General features: G+C 36.5%; 2 pseudogenes across 2 annotated transcripts; both read right to left on the bottom strand.

The window, feature by feature from the left end:
- Positions 1–6: 6 nt before the first annotated feature.
- LOC309642370 (rab GTPase-activating protein 1-like pseudogene) lies at positions 7–5,619 on the bottom strand (annotated as a pseudogene). The gene has a single exon. The product of its transcript is annotated as a rab GTPase-activating protein 1-like pseudogene (transcript).
- Positions 5,620–5,691: 72 nt separating this feature from the next.
- LOC309642352 (rab GTPase-activating protein 1-like pseudogene) lies at positions 5,692–6,573 on the bottom strand (annotated as a pseudogene). Its single transcript has one exon. The product of its transcript is annotated as a rab GTPase-activating protein 1-like pseudogene (transcript).
- Positions 6,574–9,953: the final 3,380 nt, after the last annotated feature.

A 9,953-nucleotide genomic window follows, 5' to 3' on the forward strand; every position in this document is an offset into this window, starting at 1 on the left:
TTTATATTGGAGTATAGTTGATTTACAGTGTTGTGTTTCAGGTGTACAGCAAAGCAATTCAGTTTTACATATACATATATCCATTCTTTTTCAGATTCTTTTCCTATATAGGTTATTACAGGTTATTGAGTAGAGTTCCCTGTGCTATACAGTAGGTCCTTGTTGATTATCTGTTTTATACATCTTAGTGTGTATATGTTAATCCCAAACTCCTAATTTATCCCTCGCCTCCACATTTCCCCTTTGGTAACCATAAGCTTGGTTTCGAGATCTGTGAGTCTGTTTCTGTTTTGTAAATAAGTTCATTTGTATCATCTTTTTATTAGGTTCTATATATAAGTGATATCATATGATATTTGTCTTTCTCTGTCTGACTTACTTCACTTAGTTGATAATCCCCAGGTCCATCCATGTTGCTGCAAATGGCATTATTTCATTCTTTTTTATGGCTGAGTAGTATTCTATTGTGTATATGTACACAACTTCTTTATCCATTCCTCTGTCAATGGACATTTAGGTTACTTCCCTGTCTTGGCTATTGTGAATAGTGCTGCAATGAACATTGGGGTGTATGTATCTTTTTGAATTATGGTTTTGTCTGAATATATGTCCAGGAGCAGGATTAACTGACCATAGGGGCATGGGTTTATTTCTGGGCTTTCTATCCTGTTCCATTGATCTATATTTCTGTTTTTTTGTGTGCCAGTACCATACTGTTTTGATTACTGTAGCTTTGTAGTGTAGTCTGAACTCAGGGAACCTGATTCCTCCAGCATTGTTTTTCTTTCTCAGGATTGCTTTGACTATGTAGAGTCTTTTGTGTTTCCATACAAATTAAAAAATTTTTTGTTCTAGTTCTGTGAAAAATGCCATTGATAATTTGATAGGGGTTGCATTGAGTCTGTAGATTGCCTTGGGTAGTATAGTCATTTTGATAATATTGATTCTTTCAATCCAAGAACATGGTATATCTTTCTATCTGTTTGTGTCATCTTTGATTTCTTTCATCAGCGCCTTATAGTTTTCAGAGTACAGGTCTTTTACCTACTTAGATAGATTTATTCCTAGGTATTTTATTCCTTTTGATGCAATGGTAAATGAGATTGTTTCCTTAATTTCTCTTTCTGATATTTCATTGTTAGTGTTTAGGAATGCAAGAGATTTCTGTGCATTAATTTTGTATCCTGCAACTTTACCGAATTCATTGATGAGCTCTAGTAGTTTTCTGGTAGAATCTTTATGATTTTCTATGTAAAGTATCATGTCATCTGCAAACAGTGACAGTTTTACTTCTTCTTTTCCAATTTGTATTGCTTTTATTTCTTTTTCTTCTCTGATTGCTGTAGCTAGGACTTCCAAATCTATGTTGAATAAAAGTGGTGAGAGTGGACATCCTTTTCTTGTTCCTGATATTAGATGAAATGCTTTCAGCTTTTCACTGTTGAGAATGATGTTAGCTGTGGGTTTGTCATACGTGGCAGAAGGCAATTATTCTGAACAGACCCTTAGAAAGCCAGTCTTAGGGACATAAGAGCCATATCTTTGGGGAGAGTTGTGAAACCCACATTATACTAATGTTCTTCTCTCCAGGGGAGAAGTCAGTGTTCATGGGATATCACAGGGTTCTTGTCATGCTTGTCTTCTTCAGAAACAGACCTAAGTTCTGATGTGTCTCATGATGACATGATGATCTAAAAATGAGAAGCTTGATTTTAATTTTTCCTGTAAACGTGCAAGAGGTCCATGGTATTGCTCTCTTTCTTTCGGGCACAAGTCTCATAAACTAGAAGATAACCTTAACATTCAATCTATGGTAGTTCTCCCCCATGACCTTTGCCCTTTTCTAAATGTCTTCGTAAAGACATAGTAATATTCTACTGTGAATTATATGAGAGCTCTTAACATGGATTTAAACAGTAAATCTAACAAATAGGCTGCTCTTTGCCTGATGACTCAGAGGTTGTTAATTATTCTTGCATTTTAGGCATTTGGGAGAAAAATTAATTCCTTAATATATTGTATTCAATTGAGTTCAAAGCCATAAAGAGGAAAGAAATAATAAGAATTAGAGTAGAAATAAATGAAATAGAGAATAGAAAAACAATAGAGAGAATCAATGAAACCAAAACTTGATTCTTTCAAAAAAATCAACAAATTGAGAAACCTAAAGATTAAGAAAAAAGAAAAGAATACTCAAATTACTAAAATCAGAAATTAAAGAGGGAACATTACTACTGACCTTACAGGAATAAAAAGCATTATAAGAGAATACTATGAACTCTATATGCCAATAAATTAGATAACCTGGATGAAATGGACAACTTCCTAGAAATACACAAACTACCAAAACTAAAGAAGAAATAGAAAATCTGAATAGACCTATAACAAGTAAGAAGATTGGATTAGCAATAGAAAATATCCCAACACAGAAAAGCCTAGGACCAGATGACTCCATTCGGTGAATTCTACAAACATTTAAAGAATTAACATGACTACTTCTCAAATTCTTCCAACAAATAGAAGAGGAAAGAATACTTCTTAACTCATTGTATGAGGCTGACATTATCCTAATACCAAAGCCAGACAAAAAGACACTACAAGAAAAGAAAACTACAGACCAGTTTTTCTTGTGAATCTATTGATAGATACAAAACTCCTCAATAAAATGCTAACAAATAGAATTCAGCAACATGTTAAAAGGATTATACACCATGACCAAGGGGGATTTATCCCAGAAATGCCAGTGTAGTTCAACACACAAAATCAGTCAGTGTAATTAACCACATAAATAGAATGAAGGAGGGGAAGCACATGACCATCTCAATTGATGTTGAAAAAGCATTTGACAAAATCCAACATTCCTTCATGATAAAACACTCATTAAACTAGAAATAGAAGGGAACTTTCTCAACATGATAAAGGCTATATATAAAGAACTCCCAGGTAACATCATCCTCAAGGGAAAAATACTGAAAGCTTTTCCCCTAAAATGTGTGTTGGGTGTTTGAAAGTCAAATATTCAGAAACCTTAGATGTTCTTTAAAAAAGAATCCATTTTGGGGGCTTCCCTGTTGGCACAGTGGTTAAGAATCCGCCTGCCAATGCAGGGGACACAGGTTCAAGCCCTGGTCCGGGAAGATCCCACATGCTGCGGAGCAACTAAGCCTGTGCGCCACAACTACTAAGCCTGCGCTCTAGAGACCTCAAGCCACAACTACTGAGCCCACGTGCCACAACTACGGAAGCCCGTGTGCCTAGAGCCCATGCTCCACAACAACAGAAGCCACTGCGATGAGAAGCCCATGCACTGCAACGAAGAGTAGCCCCCGCTCACCACAACTAGAGAAAACCCACGTGCAGCAACGAAGACCCAATGCAGCCAAAAATAAATAAATAAACAAAAATTTATTAAAAAAGAAAAAGAATCCATTTTCTTAAAGTTTCTGGAAAAAAGAATGTTCTCCTCTGTATTAAAACCTCTTCATAATGAACATCGCTACATTGTATATTAGGCACAAGTATTATTGAAGTTTTTAAATAGTTGTTATTGTTCATGTAACTGGAGTATTTAATGTTTATTTCATAAATACATTTTGCAAACAATAGGAAATCTAGAGGACATTCTTTGAAGTATGAAGCAGTGGTGCTTAATTTTGGGGTACTTTTATTTATCCTCTGTTTTACACGTGAATACAATAAAACCTTTTTTAAGAAATTCAAAGTTTTTAAGGAGAATGCAGAAAAGCATTTGATGATCTGGGATGTAGATGAGGGATGGCTTTTTTTTTTTTTTAAGGCCTTTCTAGACTCTTAATGTTTGGGCCAATTACCGTGATGGAGTTTCTGCCCTCAGACCAAATCCCAGTGATAAGATATCTGTTTTTCACATGAGCAATAACTGGAGTACATAGGATTAAACAAAATATTAAATGTCTGTCACAGTATAGAAGAAGTGAGGAAAGTGTAAAGTGATAAGGTGCTAGTCACCTCAGAGTGGTTGGTTCAGATACGGTGATGCAGCAGAGTAGAAACTTGTCAGAAAGGAAAGGTGTCAGGCAGGAGATAAATATGTGCCCACATTATCCAATGTCAAGAGCTGAAAACTGTTTTGAATTTTTATCCTGAAGATAGAAATGAAATCCTTATGAGAAACTGAACATTAAATAGATATGTATTAAACCAATTTTGCTTGTTGACACATTTGTTTATTTATTTGACAGTTACTGAGTGGCTACGTGGTAGTTTTTAGGCCTTAGAATTAACCTAAGGCAAAATTGTGAAGTAAAAATTTTCATTTCAGTCATTTTACCTCTTTATACTGTGCCCTTTTTTGGATTCTTCAGCCTTCCTTTTCCTCCATCAGGCTTTGGAGCTTAGAAACTAATAACATTAAAGTTCCGGTGACAGGAGTGACAGGACTCTAGGGTAAAAGCTGGTTGTGTTCAGAGGAAGAGAAAGAGTGTGTGTTTAGGAAAGAAGCAGCACCAAGTTGTAAATTCTACTACCTGTGGATAGGTAGAATTACGGTATACTTTATATTCTTTTTGCTTTTCTACTGTAATGATATGCCTTGCTTTCATAATACATGAAAAAGAGTACATACAAGAAAAGTAACAGCAAAAGGAATGTGTGAAAAATTCTTTCTACCATTTCAGTTTTTTTCTTTCTAGTTCATTTTTTAGTCCATCAGGCCTGCTTTGCTTGTTTGGCAATGTCCTTTAAATTGTTTAAAAACTTTTCCAAATTGGTAAAAGCTTAATGTTTCCAAGTACTACAGACTTTTATAACTATTATGCATCATGCAAACATCATGAGGTGTGATATGAGGCAATGAACATTTTAAGTTGCTTTAAAATTTAAGTATTGGACATTTAGGGTGCTCTCAACTTTACACAGTTACCAATGGAGTTGAACAAATATAACTGGTTAGTATTTTTAACCAAATATTTTGACTAAATCATTGCATTGCTTTGGAGTCTTGAAGGATATAATATACCATGAAGGAAAAGCATAGAGTAGATTAGGATGTGACTGTGCACAGCTAAAACAGTACTTTGTCATTTTCCTTTTTCTCATTTTTGAAAGTAGTTGATAGCTACTTTTTCTTTTTCCCTTTCTTTCTCTCAGCTTATGAAGATTACCAGTATAAAAGCAAGAGGTGAAGTTATCTGCAAATATACAAACTTGTATCTATCCATTGGGTCTTCCTGCTGCAGATGACTGTCTTGCATTTTCAGATATTCCTTCTCATGTTTCTTCAGCTTCTTGGTTGTTACCTTAATATTGTAAGCCTGCTCCATTAAACTTCTTGCATTTTCCACTGCCTTGTATCTCTGAATAACTTTAGAAAGCTGAACTCTGAAGAACTGTAAAGTACCTTCAAAATCAGCTTGCAGAAGATCTTCCTTTGAGGTCTTTAGGAGAGCCAAGGCTACGTGAAAGGTTATATTCAAACCCTCACAAAGTGTAAGTCAATGATGTAGAAGACCATGCAGAGTGGGAACTTGTCAGTAAAAGGAGTGAGAAACCACTGGGATGCGTACATATGAGCTTCCAGGTTCAGGTTAGAAAAATGGTCGTGCAGGTCCAGTAACTGCTCTTGCATTAGTCTTTCCAGCTGACACAATTTGCAGTGAAGGTCTTCAAAGCTGTTTTTGCAGAAGTCTCATAAATCATAGCCATTCATGATTTTCACCAAAACACAGAATGCTTGTTCCTCTGGCAAATGCAGCTGCGATACAGCAGCAAGAAAAGTCTGCCCTTGACAGTACCCAGTGTCTTTGTCGTAGACAGAGTAGGCCTTGCAAATCTTGTAGAGCGATTCCTGGCCATCTCCTCTGGTATCTTTAAAGTAATCATGTGCAGGAAATGTATGATGAATATATCTCTAGTAATAACACTCTCCTGGGCTGAGTCCATTGTGATAAGAAATTGATATCTATCCAGCATTGCCTGGTTGTCATGGCAGCCTGCTAATAATTACCATACCTCTGCCCTCAATGCTTCAGGAACACCACTCTTCACCACAGTGGATAGCCCTTTCTGTCGTGCACCAAGGTTATTGTGCCATCTTCCTAACAATTCTCCCCAGGAATATAGGATCTTCTCAGGACAATGCTTAGAACATCACCTGTTCCACTTGAGAGTTCATTATCACTCTTCTCTTCTGCTTCATCCTCCTAGGGTGACACTGGACCCCATCTGCTAGTAGGAGTGTGATTCGTTCCTCCTTCTCAGACTCTTGCTCTAGACTTACCACCTCATCTATTGCATTTCCAGCATTGGTATGGCCTTTTCCCTCAGACTGTTTCAACCTCATGAAGAAAGTCTCTGTGAAAGTCTTTCTGCTAAAATGCCAAAATCACTTATTTGCAGGGTACACATGTACTGCTGTCTCCAGGTGAAAATAGGCTCCGTCACCTCCATGACTACCATATCCATTGCCACAGTCATAGACACTCATTTATCTTTTGGAGTTTCTTCATTAAGTGCCAGAAATATTGGTTCATTGGTGTTCCACATGCCGGTGATAACATAAGCTCTCCCATCATAGCTCTTTCCCATGGCTTCCATATCCAGTAAATAAATGTCACAGTTCTTCACGTTTCAACCTGGGCTTAATAAGATTCCAAAGCATCTTTCAGCAGCTAATTCTTTGTTAGAAAGTTGCTGCGCTGTAATCACAACCTTCTTTTCTATTCCTTGTTTTAATTTGACAGTATTTAATTGACAGTATTTTTAAAAGTTTAATATTAGTATAAAAGATTATGAAGTGAGGAGTAAAAGTCTTCCTCTATCTAATTTCCCCTATTCAAATTTCCAAAGGTAAAACCATTGTTTCTTCTATATCCAGGCATTTGCTATTAGAATGCAAACATATGTATATCTATGTATGTAAATATGTATCTGTGTACACACACACACACACACACAGGATTTTTTTAATGGTTTCACAGCATTCATTGTATGGTTGTACCATAATTATTTAACGAGTCCCCCCATGATGACATTTATTTGTTTATTTATTTATCTATTTTTTGGGCTGTGTTGGGTCTTTGTTGCTGCGTGCAGGCTTCCTCTAGTTGGGGTGAGCGGGGGCTACTCTTTGTTGGGGTGCACAGGCTTCTCTTTTTGTGGAGCACGGGCTTCAGTAGCTGTGGCATGCGGGCTCAGTAGTTGTGGCTCTCGAGCTTAGTTGTTCCGTGGCATGTGGGATCTTCCTGGACCAGGGCTTGAACCCACGTCCCCTGCATTGGCAGGAAGATTCTTAACCACTGTGCCACCGGGGAAGTCCTCATGATGACATTTAGATGGTTTCCTGTTATATACTACCTCAAGCAATGTTGCAGTAATCATACATACTTGTATATGAGTTTATGTGTAAGGTAAATTTCTAAAAGTGGAATTTCTAAGTTAACAGGTGTTTCACCATCAATAGATGTTACCAAGTTGTTCTGTAAGAGTGTTACACCAGTTTACACTACCACGAACAGTTTATGGGAACGTCTTGTTTCCCTTCCCTCTGGCCAACACTGAGCATCATCAATCTTTTTAATCTTTGCCAGTGTGAGAGATGAAAAATGATATCCCACTCCTGGCTTTTATTTTGTTTTGTTTTGTTTAGAAGTGTTAATGTGAAAAGTCTTAGTGATTGATGAAACCATACAGCAATAAGTGAAGTACGAAAGAATGTGTTAAATTGAAACTACCACTGTGAACCATAGAAAGCAGTCCAGTGCAGCCACAGTAGCAGCACTTTTGCTTACCACCAGTGCCTATAAATATACCTCTGGAGCCCATAGTTTGATCTCTAATGTCATTCTCTTCTAGAGGAAACCAAGATTTTTGAGGATAGTTAATGTCATGCCCTTCAGCAGGAAAAAAATCAGGAAGCATCCAGAAATTCCTGTTTTGTTTTGTTTTTTACAAGAAAGTCAGGATGTTCTTGGGATCTTTAGAGGCAACTCTAAAAAAGCCAAACAGGCCAGTTTAAGGGGGTTCCTTTTAACCAAGTTGAGCCAATTTGATCATAAAAAAATTATAATAATCATGTTAAATTAGAACTCATTGAATTTTTAAAAGACCATAAGTTTCTAATGATGCCCCAAAGGAAAATTTATACAAGGTATAAAGATGATAGTTGTAATATAAAAAGGTAAATAGAATAGATTATGTTTAGCTTTGGTTAATTCTAGTAAGTAGGAAAATGCTTATTATATAATAAAGTGTTAATATTATAATATAATAATACTATATATATTTCTATTAAGTATATTCATTCATAAAGAAGAGGTAAGTTCCTGTTTCAGTGTGAACAGAAAGAATGAACCATTTGTGAATTTTTTCCAACAGTTCTGAAAAAAAAAAGGAAACCGTATCAAACAAAAGAAGGGCCAGTTAGCAAGTGGGATTTCCCTAGGGGAGGGCAGTTCAACAGATTAGCACCACTGGTCACATACAGTAACCATTTAAATGAGAATCCAACAGTGTATTTCAAGATGTGCTTCAAGATGACAAATTAGACAAATGTCCCCCAAAAAGAAAGCTAACTGCACACACGCATTCTCTCATCTGCCTGGTAATAAAACATTTAGATGACCTTATAATTATAATGAAGTTCTATTAAGACATACATAAGTTTCCAAGTATACCAACATACCATGTCAATAATCATCATGAAAGGATAAAAATTAGGTACAGCCAGCTTACACAATGCCTCAATTATAGTAAAAACACTGCATTTTCTAAAATTGAAATCTATACATATGATATACATGAAGGATAATGATGTAAGCTGAATGAAGTTCCTCAAGATGTCCATGTCCTAATCCTCCAGAACCTGTGAATTTTACTTTACATGGCAAAAGGGATTTTGCAGATGTGATTAAGAACCTTGAGATGGGGACAATTTTGGATTGGCCGGGTGGGCTGATATAATCACAGCACTCCTTATAAGACAGTCAAAGGAGTTCAGGTCAGAGAAGAAGAGGATGTGATGCTGGAAGAAGAAAATGTAGCATGATGCCTTGAAGATGGAGATAGGCCCCACAAGTAAAGAAATACAGCAGGCCACTAGAAGCTGAAAAAGTCAAGGAAATAGATTCTCCTCTTAGAGTCTCCAGAAAGAACCAGCCCTGACAATACCTTGATGTTAGCTCAGTGAAATTGATTTCGAACTTTTGAACTCCAGAACGGTAAGAGAACAAATTTGTATTGTTTCAAACCACTAAATTTGTGGTAATTTGTCTTGTGAATGGCAGTCTTCTACCTGTATTTTCACATACTCTTCTGTGTCTGTCTGTTTGCAAATTTCCTCTTCTTACAGGGCTACCAGTCAAATTGGCTTAGGGCCCACCCTAATGACCTCATTTAACTTAATCATCTCTTTAAAGGTGCCTCTCCAAATACAGTGGCATTCTAAGGTACTGGGGATTAGGACTTCAACATATGAATTTGTTGGGGGGGTGAGGTGCACAATTCAGCCCATAACAGTATATAAGATTAATAAATGGTAGTGAATTCTTCCTCTCTACACAGAGAAGGTCTGAAACATTAAAGAACATAAAAGAGTTCCCAAAAGAGACCACATTCCTCTCAGAGTATCAGTGTTCCCCAAACCTATGATGTGTCCTTCCATATTGAAATAAGCTTTCATGAATTCTTTATAGAAAGAAAAAAATACACTATCATCCCTACTTCATTTTATTTTTAATTTTCAAAAGTAATTTATGATGCTAGTAATGACCAATTGGAAATGGCAATTTTAAAACAATACCATTCATTGCAATAGTATATTAGTCAGTGTCCTCCAGAGAAACAAAACCAGTGGGATCTGTATATATAGAGTGAAAGAAATAGATTTATTTGAAGGAATTGGCTCCCAATTATGGAAGCTGACAAGTCCAAAATCGGCAGGGAGTGCTGGCAGGCTGAAGACCTAAGGAAGAGCAGAT

This window comes from Balaenoptera physalus, assembly GCF_965194825.1.
Source record: "Balaenoptera physalus genome assembly, chromosome: 14".
In the NCBI taxonomy this organism is placed as follows: domain Eukaryota; kingdom Metazoa; phylum Chordata; class Mammalia; order Artiodactyla; family Balaenopteridae; genus Balaenoptera; species Balaenoptera physalus.